A 15838-nucleotide genomic window follows, 5' to 3' on the forward strand; every position below is an offset into this window, starting at 1 on the left:
GACCTAGAGAGCAAACATTTTGTTTACATTGAAGACAAAACTTCAGATCAGTAAAGAGATTTAGATGTGATGTAATTTAAGGATGCCTAATTAATTTAGGAAAAAAAAGGAATTGAATTTTAATCTCCCTCAAATATATGAATTCTTCATCCAAATAAAAATATAAGAAATTCTAAAACTGTGCCAGGTGGTATAGTAAATATTAGCCTTATGTGACTATTGAGCACTTTCTACACAGTTCATGTCATCAAACAACTGAATTTTAAATTTCGTTCAATTTACATTTAAATTTAAAATTGATAATTCATTGGTTACTAGAAATTATTTAAGTGTAATTGGAAAAATAACATATAAATCTACATTTTAACCATAAATTTCATAAAATTTAAATATGGCTGAATCATGTGTAACAAAAATAACTTCAATTTGAGATGTATTTTAAGCAGAAAATACATAGATAAGCATAACTTAAGATATCTCATAAATATTTTCATATTGATTTTGATAATACTGGGCATAATAGGTTAAATAAAATAGAGTATAAAAATTAATTCCATCAGCCTCTTTTCATTTTCTTAACTGTAGCTACTAGAAAGTTTTTTAACTACAGATGTGGCTCACAGCATATTTTCATTTTACAACACTGTGTAGGTTAAAACAAAAGGTCTTGATATATTTGTATATCAAAGGAACTCCTTGTAATCAGGACAGAAGGTACAAAATTCATAAAGGGGAATACAAAATTTCTTTGTTTCAATATAAGGACAAAAAGAAGCAACACAAGAAGAAAAGTAGATAAAAGGACTACATTTTAAATAACAATTTCACCAATATACAGAAGACTGATTCAAGATTAAAATAGACACATTATAAAAGCATATGTCAGCCATTTAGATTAAAATAACAAGCCATTAAAAATATTAATCTTTGATATTTACTTAGAAAGACAGACAACCTCACTTGTATTAAAGAAATAAAAATTATAGTTTCTTTTATACTATTAATACATGTTAATCAAGAGGGAACATGAGAAGGCAAGAGAGAGAGGCAAAGAATCAGAGGCTGAGGAAGGGGGAGAGTGAAGTCACAGAACCTATCAAGAGAAAAACTGATGATATCAATACAGATGGAAATTACATTTACCATATAAGTAGATTTCACTCTTTATTATTTGCCATAGGGTTGTATTTTCAAAGATATATATATATATATATATATATATATATTTATATATTGGAATATCATTTGCAATATTGTATGTTATTATATAACAAAATAAGTATAAATATATAAAGTAAAACAATCAGATATTTAAATAAATTCTGGTGAATGAGTGTTGTGTGTATAATACAGGAAATTACAAAAAGCTTATAGAAAAATATGGACATGGAAAGATATTTATAGTATAGCACATTTTATATTGAAAGAAAAATTGCAAAAAATCTGTATTTTTCAATTAAAAATATATAAATTGATTTTTTGTTCATTTTGTTGAAATATGACAAATTATTCCCAGTAAGTGTATCACAAGAATGATGGAGAACTGCAGAATTGAGTATGGACTTTTCCTACACACTTAAAAACATCTATTTATTTATATTTTAAAAACATCAATAAGGATTATCTGAAAGCAAGGGACTTTTATATCTCTTCAAAATTACATATCTATAAAATGTCAATAATACAGTTATGAGAAATTCCAGTGACTTTTTCTGATAAAAATTCACAATATTGTGAGTTCACTAAAAATCAGTGATTTAAAGCTTTAGATGACTGTCAAAAACATAGTAAGCTTTGTTTCAAAAGTAAACAAAAATACCTCATAATTTGCCCTATAATTCCTTTAAAAGTACATACACTTTTTCCTTATATCAGGCATAAAAAGATCATTATATGTGGGCTTGTGTTGAAGTTGTATTTCCTTATTTGTAACAAAATCCAATGTCATCTGGATCAGGACAACCTCCTTGTGCAAACAGCTTTAAAGACAAAATATTTGCTAGTCTCATGCTCAAGTCTGAGATATTTAAAAAATATATTCATTTGACAAAGTAGAAATTTTAAGTTATAGTGAAAAGATTACAATGATTATTTTATTGTGCTAGTTAAAATAGGTTTGAAATATAAATGTTAAATTTCTCTATATATCTCAAATTGTTGGAGGATTTCCTTCATTTATAAATAATTAAGTGGACATTGTGATGAAAATCAAATCTAGTAATATTATGAAGTTGCTATCCCAATAATTCAAAAATACTTTATGTAACGATGAGTAAACATAGAGTTCTCAACAAATGATTTCATTTGATCCAATAGTAAATATATAAAAAATTTCCTGACTTATTAATTTAAACACTAAGTATTAGTGGCATTACTACAACCAGACAGATACAAAATTGTTCAACTGGAGTTATTTTCATAGTAGTCTATAAAAGTAAAAGAATTTGAAAACTATTAAACTAGATATTGAAATATAAACAATAAATTCTATCAGATCAAATGTAAATAAAGTTAAAATGAAAATACTTTTACAGGCTAAGAAAATGATTAAATCATTGAAAGTAGAAATATTAAAGAAAAACAAGTAATAAAATCTACTGAAAGAACAGGATTGTGGCTTAACACATCCTCTAATAAGTTTGCAGCAATGTTGAAAATGGAACTGAATTTATCCTCTGGTATAATAGCAATATCAATGCATCATTGAAATAGAGATGGGCCATGCAAATTTGGGAAGATGAATGGTATTATTGGTGAGACAATATGGAATCATGTTTACTACTACTTTTAGTATCATTGTTTAAGTACAGATCAGAGAATTCAGGAAAGTTTCATTCCTTTTTAAATTTTAAGGAAAAATTCTTGGAATTGCAAAGGGCTTATTTCTAGAGTTTAATCATGCTTAATGTGATACTTTTCTTTTACTATTGGACTTGATAACATTGGGATTCAACCTGACGATATGTGTTTATAAATCCAATCACTAAAATTTGCCTTTTTCTTCAGTCATTCATATAAAGAGAGTGCAATCTATGTGCTACTGAATTGTACGAATGAAAGTATTTTCACATACATTTTCTTTCCTTTTACTTTAACACTCATATCAAAGCTTTTTATATGATATGCTCATGCTGCCCCTCAGGGCACAGCAATAAACTCTTTAAATTTCATCCCTGCTAAGTTAGTGATATAAATGTCAATTTACCTTAGCTAAAGCAGTTTTGAAGTCAATACCGAGGATTACTGTCAGTAGAGAGTATATCTTGCTATTGCTTGCAAGTAAGTGGTAGCTTGTAGACAGCATTAAGTGAATTGAATCCATCATTCTCAAAATGTTGTCTGTGATATTTTATAATTTCCTATTGACTGCTTTCCAGCCGGTATTGCTTATAACACCTAGAGCCTGTTCTCAGCTACTATTATGTTTGATTATCTACAATCAGCAAAGACCTCAATTTTTCTGGCTTGAATGTTTTTATATACTCATAGATATCATCAGAGAGAAACATTAAATAAAAACACATACCAGACACTATTTAGGAGCATGCTATCAAAAGATTTGTATGCATGCATATGGCTCTATTAATCCCTGAATTTTGTTCTATACACTGAACAAAAGCTTCTACAAAAACCTAATTTTAAATCTGTCAAAGAAACTACATTATAGGAAAAAATAGCAAAGATTGAATTTAAAGGCATTTAAAAGTTTTAAGTATTTAAAGAAATGACTTCAATTATAGAACATTATGAAATTATATTTCAAGCAGTTTCAGAACTGTAATACAGTATTACAAAAACAATGTGCAAGATAGATAACACTCTTAGGCATTAAAGTGTTTATGTTAACTAATATTACAATGGTTTATTTAATTTGACTCTCAATGAATAGTTTGTTGAATTGCATAGGTAAGTGATTTTTGTATTTCATTTTTCTTGTTGTTTGTTTTTTTCTTCCCCTTCTTAATGTAGCTGGTTCCAGAGATCCTGAAGATTGAAACATTATTTCTGGGATCTAAGCTCTCAGAAGTAACCATAAAAGGGAAAAAAAGACAAATATATTAAGTCCTTTTTGGCCTAATCAGTGATGGCAAGCCTTTTAGAGCTTTCAGTGATAACAACCCACTGCAGCTCTTGTGACATAGACCACCATTGGCTGAGATAAATCACTAAAGATCTTTGAATATTTGAGTAGTCAAGAGGATTGATTATTTTACTGATTCTTACTCAATATAGAAAAGTAATGACACAGACTTTTATTTCTTTCTAAAATTCCTCATAATTTCTCTTTTTTAGCTTTTATACCTTGTGTGGTGAAAAGCAAGCTTGACCTGAATAAACAGCTGGCTGGACAATTATTTAGCTTTAAACACTAAGTTGACACAGAAAACATGTGTTCCATTTGCAGTTTTCCAAGAGCAACAATCCAATATCAGTCTGCATTCCGTCGGAAAACAGAAGCTGCTAGCAACTGAACTCAGGATTAAGTCTTTACATGACTTTGCAATTGGCTGGGGATTGGAATTGATTAAAATGCCACAAACTACCAGGGGAGCTGCCACTGAGGGTCACAGAAGTTGGACTGAAGTTTTTCACCTGAAGGAGGAAACCAGAGTTCCTCAAGTCTCTTTGAGTGGGAGCTTGTTACAGCTTTATCTAGATGTCCCCCCAAAGCCTCATGGGGTCATAAGGGGCTTTTCAGAGGTGGCTGAATCCAGAGTGTGTGATGCTTGGATGGATTCAAGGTATGATGCTAGGATTAAGGGTACTCTACTCTGGAAGTGAGTGCTACTCACCCTAAGGGTAGCTTGGATAGAATATGAGGGACAGAAAGAGGGCTTCTGTTGTTGCTTGCTGCTTGCTACTTCATTGCTGGCTGTCTTCTGCCTGATCTGCTTTGCCATGGACTGTTTCTCTCCAATGCCACTTTGCCATGCCACCCTGCTGTGGAGCCAGCATATTATGGACTGAAACTGCTACAAACTGTTACCAGAAATAAATCTTACATCTTTTAACTTTGAGTGTCAACTGTTTTGTCTCAGCAATGAGAAAAGTAACTAAGACAAAGTTGATGCTTTCTTTTATGACTTTTAAGAAGCACCGGTAAATGTCCATGTTGAGAAAGTGAAGCTAGTGGGTGGTCCTCAAGAGTTTGTCAGGATGCTGCCAGTAATTGCTTCTCTGTGCAAAGAATAGTGGCTTTCTCTTTACTCCAGCATTTTATGCATCCTGAATTCCTTTCATAGGAAAATTTTTCCTGAGAAATTTACAGTGAGAGGGATTTGGGGGAAACGTAGTCCTCATTTCATAGGTGGAGGTGATGCCTAATTGACCTTCAAGGGTCCTACAGTGTAGGATGATTTTGTGGACCCAGTAGTTGTGCGCACCCCTATCTATATTTGTCTTGACCAAAGGCAATACCATTAAGCCTCACTAGCTTGCCAGTCATCCTTCTAAGTCAGACACAATCATATTGCTCCCAAGAGCAGAGATAAAAAATCTTGCATCCCATTCTGTTCATCTCTGGATGATTTGTGTTTATTTTCTATCTCATTCACAATTCATTTGTTGTGTATTTGATTGCTTATTGAATATTTAAACTTAAGGACTAAAATATAAGTTCATTCATATTTCCTTTTGCCTTCATTCAGTATAGAAAACCAATCAAGACAAATTGTCCCAGTTTGTATATTAAACCCCAACACTTTGTGTAAGGCCTCAACAACAGAAGGACCACAGGCTTCTTAGCTTCAGGTTTAATGGAATCCATTTGAGTCTCTTGGAAAATGCTCCTTCCTTTAGTGGCAACTGCACCCCAATCATAATGCTCTAAAGTTACAAAGACATGAAACAAAATATTTCCCAAGGACAAATGAAGACCTAAGAACAATTCTAGTGTCCACATTTTAGCTCTGGGGGCCATGAATGATGGGTATAACAGAAAGAGAACTATGTAACACTGATCAGTCAAACAGAGCATATATCATATGCTCTAGGATGTTGTCCAGCAATGCAAAGTATTTAGTCTGCTGGTGTTTATCTTACAGTATTATTCCACTGTTCTGTAAAATCATTTTAAGGTGTTGTGTGACAAGGCCTTATGATGATTTCTAGTATATGATCTTGTATAGAGCTTTCTATAAAACAAGAAAAGCAAGTCCATGCTGAGAACAAATATTTTATATATATAGATAGATATATATACATATATATATATATATTCTAAAGGAACACAAATTCTATCATTTAAAATATGAAAAACTGTTGTGATAAAGTGTTACAGATGACAGATTATTCTCCTGGGAGTGATCATTGTTAGTGGCAAATGGGCTGTGTGCAAATTAAATCTTAGGTAGAGGAAATACACATTTTAGAATTCACCGTTAAACTCTGTCTATGTTACCTTGTCATTTTATTCAAGAGGCCTTTAAGAAAGAGCTTGCAATTCTGGAAAAACAATCTATTTACAGTGTAATATATTCATAGGACCAACCATCTTTTCTACTTGGATATTGAGCAATTTCTCTGTTATGGTTTTACATTTTTGTCCATACTGGGATGACCTTTTACTTATCTCCCCCTCCTGACACTAATTTGTAAATAATATTTTTTCTACCCCATGAGCATCAGCCAGCATGTGAGTCATGGCTCATGAGTCTGTTTATCTGCTTCCAGGGAAGTGAACAAGCAGATATGTTGCTTGAGTTTCTGACTAATGAGATCTACCTTTACCACTAGCATTCAAGGTCCTCCTGATTGGAACTATAATTTTATTATTTTCTACTATTAGGTGATTTTAGAACATGGTAGACAACCATGTGTAAACAAGGTCCAACTGTTTTTCTTCAGTCAGCTAAGTATAAGGAATTTCTCATGAAATCATACATGTTGGTTGAAAATGGGGGCTATGTAACCAGAGTAGATGCCGTGATAATCTGAGCTACTTGGTAATAAAAGTTAACTGTGCCTTAAGGAGTACCTTAAAGTTGATCTCATATATCATGTGTCCAGTTAGGCTGTTGTGAATATCCAATTTATACACCATTTCAGAATACTAATATTCGGTCATATGATAACTTGATGACATGTTAAAATGTAATCATCTTCTGGACCACAGAGTTAAGTTAGAAGTGTTGATAAAAAGGGAAGGAGTTGTACAAGGAAAAATATATAGGACTCGGCAAAAATAAAATCAAAGGATTACTACTGTGATTACAAAAGTTCTGTGATCCATATCTATCTGCCATAGGCTCTCCAAATACCACTGGATCCACTAGTAACACTCTTGTTAGTTCCACCATTACTTTTTGTACATATTCTATTAATATGCTTAAAATATAAAAATAATTTAAAATAAAGTACTCAAAATCTAGTGTTTATAGCCTCAAATATTCCTATGTTTATGTGTGTGCTGCTCAGCTTTCATAAGTTACCACATTTGAGCCGAGTTAAGTTGCTTTTCTCGAGTCTGGAAGACAGATGAGCATGGTTGCAGCTAGCACAGTTCCCTTCTCCTTCAAGATACATTGTGTTGGAAGACTCTGCTTCTGCTTGAGTCTCTGTCCAGGGAGCTGATTGCCTTTAAGTTTTTGTGGAAAGAAAAATAACAAAAACAACTTATCCTCAAAGATATCCATGCCTTAATCCTGTAGCCTGTGAGTATGTTACCTAACATGGCAAAAGAAATTGGGCAGCTATGATTAAATTTATAAAATTTGAGATGTGTAGATTATACTGGATTAACTCCATGGGATAAGGAATAAAGAAATGAGAGCCTTAAGTCAGTCTAGTAGAAAGTCATTTGAAATGAAAAGTTAAAATAAATAAAGACATTGAAAGGGGAAACTATTTCTTATCATTTTATGAAAAAAAGGTTGTACAATTTTATAAAATTAGAGCCATCCTTGAGAACTAGCACCAAGTTCTTCAGGACAAAAGAGGTTTAAAATAATCAAGTAAAAATGAGAAAATAAAAATATAGATGAAAATGAGATGAATGGGTTCTTAAAGGTTAAAAAATTATTTTGATGGAAGGAGACAACATACTGATACTCCGATATGTAAAAGGTCCAAATCATTGTTACAACTCAGAGTGGCAGAAGCTGCCAAACAAAGTCACATGGGTGCTCATGGTGGTCACAAGATGGGACCACAAAGGCAGCTTTATATTTGTAAGTGAAGGGGAGGGATTGACCTAATTTTATAAGTTCCTTATAAATTGGATAATTTGAATGGTTTCTGTGGGCCCTGGGGCAATTCAATGTGCAGTACTTGCCCTGTTAGATGTAGATGTACAGAGACTAAACATGAGAGCCTGTTGAGGCAAGTGATGGGATGTAGACTTAATGAACTGATCAGAATGGGAACTGTGCAGCCTTAGGCTAGGTTTCCAAAGTGTCAAGCTCACATTTTTTTAAAAAATTCATATTACACAGTATTAATCATAATTAAGTTCTACTAAAAATGGAACAGAAAAATATCTCAATATCACAATAGTATACTGTAAATATTAAGTAATAAGGGAGTGCTACTGATTTGCATTTTAATTGTGACATTTTAATAGTGAAAAGAAAAAAAATAAATAGGTCTGGTAGGAGAAAAGCTTTTCCAAAGTAAAAAAAAAAAAAAACTTTAAAATAAATTATAGTATGATTGTCACATCGTCAGCTTAATAGGACAGCAAAAGCTCTAAGCAGAGCAGCAAAGAATTGTAATAAAGATCTAAGAGCAGAAGTGAATGGATGGTTTCTATAATTTAGCATCTGTTGTTATTTAGAGGTTATAGACAAACAAAATATGAGATTCTATTTAAGACCAATAGTTTGCTGTCTTTAAGACTTTTCATTCCGACCTCAACTTCAGAGAAGCATTTCACACGTGTATTCTGTGGCCAATGTAAAACAACTACTATTAAAAAAAAAGTTGTTACTGCCTCTCAAATGCATCATTATCCAGAGTAAAACTGGTACTCATAAATCTTAGGTAGAAAATAGAACCCAGATTCATAAAAAGATCAAAATGCCTAAAATGAGTGCTACATTCTGAATGTTTGTGTCCTCTCTAATCTCCAATGTGATGGTACTGAAAAGTGTGGCCTTCCCTGAGGTGAAGATGATCTCCTCTCATGAATGGATCATTACTATTGTGAGGAATGCAGTTGCATGGTACCACACCGGAAGCAGAGACCAGGCCCAGCCAGTGACTCCATAACTGTGGGAAATGAGGTGCTTTTGTTTATAAATTATCCAGTCTTCAATAGTTCGCTATGGCAGCACAAATGGATTAAGACCAACCCATCAATGAACAATGTAGAATGTTAAAAATAAAGTTACTCAGAAAGAAATTAAATAAATGAAATAAAATTAAGTTAAAGGTAAAATTAAAAACTGAAAATTATGAAACAAATACAGACTGATGAGAGAAACAAGTTGTGGCAAGTTTCTAAGAGGACAAAAGAATAGCACTATCAGATTGGAGTAATTAGAAAGTGTGGGGGGGTGGGAAATTTGTAGAGAAAAGTGTACCCTGAAAGAAGCTATGGCCTTGAGGTGAGGGATACCTTTAGCCAGATAGGACCCTTCGGTGCCAGGTCCAGAGTTCCTATTGCTTGGATACAAATAGAGGACAGAAGACACAGTGCTTGTTGATTTTGGCCATCATGATCTGCTTCTTGGTGTGGAGAACCAGAGAAAAGCAATAGATATCCGATTTAATGATTTAATGGAGCAAAGGAAAATATTTTCAGAAAATGTGCTGTACTGACCATTAGATGACACATTTGTTTCCTTATCTCTGGTTTCCATGGTAGAAAAAATACCATTCTTCTTAGATTAAGCAAAGTTGTACTTTGATAGAGGTAGGCGTGTGACACAAATCAAAGCAACCAGAAAACCTCACAAGTCCAGCCTTTTGATTGTTAGTGAGAAAATGAGTCTTTGCTATGGACTGAACCCTTGTTCTTAAGAGTTCGTGTGTTGGAAACAGGATGCCCCCAAACATATTTATTGGTATTTGGAGGTAGGATCTTTGGAGCATGAGTGTATCCAGCCCTCCTGAATGGGTTAATTTACTTGGGATAATTGATTGATAGGTTATCAAAACAGTGAGTCCAATATTATAAGAACTGGAATTTTGGAAAAGACAGTTTGTCCACATTGCATGGTCATGTGATGCCCTGTCCCACCTCAGGACTCTTCCAAGAGTCCCCATCAGCAGGAACCCTCACCACTCGTGGACCCTCAGCCTTGGAATTCTTGGGCTCCAAAACCATGAACATAATGTTTATTCTTTATAAATTACCCAGTTTATGGTATTAAGTGATAACAGCATAAAATGAGCTAATTTATATCTATGGAGGTTATTAAGCTCAGCATCAAGAAAGATATGCATATTTTTTAAGATGGATAGTAAAGTGAGGAAATTTGGGTGAGAGAAGTTGGTAGTCAGATTATTGAACCAGTATGATATTAACCTTAAACAGCTAAGTTAAGACATGTGGAGCCAAGAAATAGGGAGACAAAGGCCAGGCATGACTTCAATTTCTTGGGTTCATTAACAGCTGAAGGTGGCCACAACCAACTTCCCCGTTTTTGGTTTCATGAGGAAATTCATCCAGGTTTCTTGGATAAGGTATTTGGATATTGGTTTTGGCTACAAGATTTGACATCTGAAAATAGAATGTTTCAAGTGAAGGACTTACATTGTGAAATTGTTTCACTTGCTGTTGGAACACAGGAATGACAATTATTTTATCTTCACTTGGACTGTCCAAAAGCCTTACAGCAAAGCAATTTCTTGAATTACTGCCTGTTACATCTTTGGAAATCAGACAATACAGTATTGAAGCTAGAGAATAGAATATTATCTTTTACAAATATTTATTTACCAGTTATTTCTTAACATTTTTTACAAAGCTCTAAAAAATAAAAAGAATTTCCATCCAAAGCAGGCTGTAATCTGAAAAGGAATAAAATTTAGCTTCTTATGTAGCTGACTTTTCTTATGATCAACAACTTAAGCTGAAAAGTAAATAGGTAATCATGTTTTCTTTAGGTCTAAGAAGAGCTAATCCTCTACTAGCAAAGAAATATTTTTTTCCACTTCAATATGATCCAGAAAACAAACTTTTCTTTTGTACTCAATTACTGAACAATGTTTATCAGTAAAGTTATTTTCTGGCATTTGAGTATTTCTTTTAGATTTTGTATTTCTATTTTACTATATGTATATGTATTTTAATCTCATCGTATATTTCGGTTCAGAAGGAGAAAGAAGTCTATATAACTGCCACATTGTTAAAGAATATTTTTTCATCTTATTGAAGTTGAGTTTTAACTGTCTACCAGTTAACTGCATTAAATGATTTCAAAGTTAGGGATGAGAGAAATAAGAATGAATAAGTATAGCACAGTATCTTCTGATTGATCATCACAGACACAGTAGTATCCTGCTTACAAAGTTATTTTAACATTACCAACGAGGAGAAAAATAATCCTAAAAGCTTTTCTGATATTAATAGGTATTTTCTTTTGCTCCACAACTTTAGATATGGAGGAAGTTTTCATTTTGATCTGGATAAATATAAGACATCATCATTTTAAAGGTAATGCAGAAAAAGAGGATTGTTCAATCTGAATATCAGAGACAGCTGTCAGGTCAGCTGAGTCATGGGGGACAGTTTTAGCCAACAGATTCTGGATGGCATGCTCCTCCAGTCAAGCTTGTCCTTATTGTGAAACCAGTGCTACTTATCTCAGCAAATGATTTCAATAATTATAGCCTCAGTAATTAGATAAAGTCCTCTTGTGGAGATGCACAAATCAAGCTCTCTTAGAAAAGATATCATTATGCAGTCATTCAATTCAATATTTATCAATAATCTTCTGATTAAGTTTTGGCAATCCACATAAGTCTGACTATACCTACAGCCTACTTCATATTCTATAGCAAATTATGGTCAGTACTTTGTTCTCATAGACTGAAATTCAGCTTTGTTTATGTAATTATTCCTCTGATAGATTGTCTATTCTTGTTTTGGTGAAACTGAGGTTTTGATTCTTCAACATGATGGCTGTATTTTAAATAACCAGCACAAATGTCTCCTAGAGGAAAGACACCCATCACTTCCTCCCAACACAAAATGAATGCACACTTCTCTCTTTTCTACCTCCACTTACCTTCTCATCACATTCCAGCAAATATGTGTCCTGATAACCCACCTCCACGAATGAGCATTTCCTCAAATTAATTCACATAAACTGAGTCCCCAGCCTCTTTGACTTGAATGTTGCTTGGTAACAAATATACTTAAGCTCCTGCAATAAAATTCTCTCGATTCAGCTACATATACATTTGGATATAGTGTATGAGTTGTGTCTACAGATTCTATAGTCATTATTTGCCATCCTTTCTACTAGAGTGATCATGTGGAACTTAGAAAAAAAGTTGTGACTATGTAATTGTGACTATGAAATTGTTTGCACAATTTCAATATATTTGAAATTAAAATTGAAAAGGTATCTGAAAATTCTAAGAAGGGTTTCAAAAGTTATAGTAAAGTTCTGTAAAGTAACAGCACATTGATAGAAGAATATGTGTATTTTGTATATATACATATATATGATATATCTATGTCTTAATTTATCTTTTACTAGGTTTTATCATCTATGAAGTTTCCTCTAAAGGAAACTTCTATTTATAAAGTGAAAATTCCTATTCTTGAGGATTATAAGCAGTCTTGCTCAGGAGAGAGAGAGAGAGAGAGAGAGAGCGAGAGAGAGAGAGAGAGAGAGAGAGAGAGAGAGAGAGAGACATGACTTTTAGCATTTGTAAAGCAAACACTTCCATTGTGTCTGAATCCAGCCAACAAATGTCTCAGTGAATGTGAAGTTAAGAAGAGACGTGGACAATTTTGCTGTCCTAAACCAGATGTATCTGGTTTCATCACATCCATGAGTAAGAGAAGTTCAGTGTGAAACTGGATATGTTTCTTCTTTTCATATCTTCAAAATAGTCTTTATTCTACATTTTTAGTATAAAAAGCCACAAGTTAAGTGTGCCACAGTGTAGAGAGAGACACAACACTGAACTTCCATAACAGTCAATGGTGCAGTCAAACATCTCATGTACAGAACATAAAATTTAGATGAACTGAAATTATAAGATAAAATAAAATGAGGTTCAATTTCAGGAAAAAAAAGTCAAAATATTAAGGATCCCTAAAACATTCATAACCCTGATGAGATTCCACTGGACTCAGGTCATTTTATAGTGAAGCATTCTTGGAAGCCATGAGTGGCTACATCAGACACTCTGTCAAAAACTGGTAACCAGTTTTTGATCTGAAAATTCCCTTTAATTTGGCTCTGAAATCAACCTTTTGAAATGCATCCTCTGCCATACCCCTCATATTGTGAACAAACTCTTTTATGGGACATTTTGCACTGATATCCTTTGTTAAAACAAAGCTCAGGTTTTCTGACACCAAAGTAAATTTGGGTTAGGTTTGTGTATGCAGACACAAGCTATGAGGAGGGTCCAAAGGGTCCCTCTACTTTTCCCCAAGGAGACATAAAAGTACCCATAATAAGGCCTATGGTTGAGGCACATCAGGGTTTCAGAGGATCCTCATGAAAAACCGTTGCAGAAATCTCGGAAAGAAATACACAGAGACACAGAATTCGGATAATAAAATAATAAAATTTCTTCTCGTGAGCGGCTGGGAACACCAGAAACAGGTCTGGTTACTATCCAGCCCCCTTTGTTCAGCATTTCCCTTTTTATATCCTTTTAGCCATTATCTCATCCCTAGTGGTCTTTGATGTGTAAATACAATTCCAGTTCCTATTTATAGGTCACAGACACAAGGTAGACACATATGCATTGTCAATTCGCCCTGCCAGGGTAACTTTGTTAGGTTAATGAAGTTACAGGTTAGAGTCAGATAATCCTCACCTTAAACAAAGAGTTATGGGAAAAGCAAATCTTAAAAGAACGCATTACTTATTTTGCTTCTAAGACTACCTTAAAATTCAATCCATGAAGTTATCTAAAACTTTTCCGCATGGAAACGAGTTACAAGATGGCAGGTGGGGAGAAGTGCAAGGAGAGAAGGAAAGGACTCTGACTGGCTTTCTGTCCCGCACCCCTGATCCGCTGGAGATTGGCAGGAGAGAATGGAAGACAAGGCTGAGGTCAGCAAGTGGGACAAGGGATGCAAAGGAAAAGGCAGACAGCTACTGCATTTCATTTAACAAGTAATAGACATCAGAGATTTCAAGGAGATTAAGGACCAATCCGAATAATTTGACAACTGTAATGCTTAGGAAGATCAAAGTTCCCTCCAAACCTAATTTGATGTTTTATTACTAAAAGCGAAGACCAGCATAGCACAGTATTACTCCAGAGGAATTAAGGGAAGATCCTTAGGGCTGCTTTGCCCACATTCGTTCTATGAATGGAGACCTCCCCTACCTCAAAATGCTCTAGGGAAGTACTGCTACCATACATGGTTCCTTTATTACATTTGAAAAATGCCCGAAGTGTTGGCAACAAAGAGACATCCCAACAACATGTGTCTAAACTGCAATTTCAGGTTACTATGACTAAAGCAGTTGCATTGTGAGAAATGCTAAAGGTATGTGATGTCTTTCCCTGCACAGAGGTGGCATTGGGTCCTCACCAGGTGGTATAGCCACCATCTGAACCACCTATGAAGAAGTTACCTTTCTGCTGAGTTACAAGGACATTGGATTCGTGCATGACTGTAAGCTGAGCACCACTGGGAGGCCATCCAGGAGGCGGAGGAGGAATCCTGCCAGCAGTAGCCCCAGCTCCAAATCTGGAAGCTGCATTGTACCTTCCTTCCACTAGCACTGTTCAACCAGGTGGGTAGATGGAACCCACTGGATAAACAGCCATGGGGATTGTGGAATCTAAAGGCCAAAAAGCTACAGCCCAGGCCATGGGAAGATACAGAGAGGCACCAGGAAATGCAGCTGACATGGTAGGGACGGTGGCAGCCCCTGGGTATACAAAGGTCAGATGATAGAGCTCTGAATAGGCAGGTGGACCATCAGTATACGTTGGAGCCTGAGGAAGATGCGAGGTCTGAGGTTAGCCTGGATTCCCAGAAGGCTGCACAGGGTGAGTTGGCTGCGTTGGATATTGACCTTTGGTGTTCATGCTCTCTGTGGGGCCCATTCATTGTTTTTTTTCATACTCTTGCTGTTTGGAGTCACTTCCATGCCCAAAACTGGATGTTTCTTCATCAAGAAAAATGAACCAAGTTTCACATGTCATAGAGAAGTTATTTAATGCCGGGTGTGGTGGGGCAGGCCTGTAATCCCAGCACTTGGGAGGCTGAGGCAGGAGGATCTCAGTGAGTTCCAAGGCCAGCCTGCAATACATGGTGGGTCCAGCTTGAAATACATAGCAAGACAAAAAAATTTTTAAAAAGAATTTATTTAAGACTAAAATATGAATATTTTAGAATTTTGCATTGATTCCAGAATGAAATTATTTCAATTAATATATTAGCTATATATACTAATATATTAGTCAATTAGATAATTTCTTCCTGATTTTACTCCTGAAAAAGCAGAATTTTGGGTACATAGAAATTGTTCCCAAATGCAAGTTGACAAAGCTTGCACATTGATGAATTTTCCATAGGATTACACTGAAAAAAAAAAAGGCTTGAAACAAATAAAGATATCAGAGAGCAGATGTTAAAAGAATTTCCTAAAATACATTGTGGATTTCCAAACTCAGTGACTTCTCCCATTAGAACTAATTATACTACTAATAATATAAAATTATATTTCACTGAATCATAAATAAG

General features: G+C 34.4%; 1 pseudogene; it reads right to left on the minus strand.

Annotated features, from left to right (window-relative positions):
- Positions 1-14673: 14673 nt before the first annotated feature.
- Positions 14674-15180, minus strand: LOC101705240 (DAZ-associated protein 2 pseudogene; annotated as a pseudogene).
- Between the last annotated feature and the right edge of the window lie 658 nt (positions 15181-15838).

The sequence above is a fragment of the Heterocephalus glaber genome, unplaced genomic scaffold, assembly GCF_053883595.1.
Source record: "Heterocephalus glaber isolate CG9 unplaced genomic scaffold, H.glaber_assembly_v1.0 deba00001465, whole genome shotgun sequence".
NCBI lineage: Eukaryota > Metazoa > Chordata > Mammalia > Rodentia > Bathyergidae > Heterocephalus > Heterocephalus glaber.